Genomic DNA, 865 nt, shown 5'->3' with positions numbered 1-865 from the left:
ACACACACACACACACACACACACACACACACACACACACACACACAAGTTTTAAAAGTACTAGGAGCTGTATGGATTGCTCAGTGGTTAAAAATACTGACTGCACTTCCAGAGGACCTGGATTCAATCCCCAGCACCTACATAGCAGCTTCCAATTGTCTGTAACTCCAGTTCTAGTGAATCTGACACCCTCACCCTCACACGTATGCAGGCAAAACACCAATAAATTCACAAAAAAAAACCCCAAAATGAAATAAATCATTTTAAAAGTATCAATAGGGGAAAGATTAAATAACTTTTGATAGTTTTTTTTAAACACCATGAATGATTTTTTAAAAAGACTTAAGGCTTTTACCCTTCTAGGTTCACCCACATTTTCTTATTGATTGTAGTGCTTCCACATCTTTGCCTATGGGTTATTTTACTGCTACATGACATACACATATGTTCTCTCATCCTGTCACCATCACCCTAATTTTATAGCACGTTTGATATTTGATGATCAAATACATTAACTGTTTCCTGAAAGGTTTATGGGACTGTATACACACAATCCTCCGCACTATTCACAAAAACATTACATTACTCCCCCAACTTAAAAAGATGATGTATTATCTGTGAAAACATCAGTCTGGTCAGATCTGTTTCACTGGATTTTATGTTCCATTGATATATGCATCTCTTACTACCTTATAATTGGTGTAGATTCCTAGCAAGTTTTGGTGTCTGGAAGGAAACTCCTCAGATGTTCTGCTTTCTTACTCTCTCTCTCTCTCTCTTGAGGCAGAATCTTACCATGTGCCTCTGTCTGGCCTCAAGCTACAGATATCTGCCCTCTTCTACCTCCCAAGTGCTGAGACTAAAC

Source organism: Psammomys obesus, unplaced genomic scaffold, assembly GCF_907164565.1.
Source record: "Psammomys obesus unplaced genomic scaffold, mPsaObe1.curated_primary_1811, whole genome shotgun sequence".
Taxonomy (NCBI): Eukaryota; Metazoa; Chordata; class Mammalia; order Rodentia; family Muridae; genus Psammomys; species Psammomys obesus.
This window is presented reverse-complemented; position numbering follows the sequence as displayed.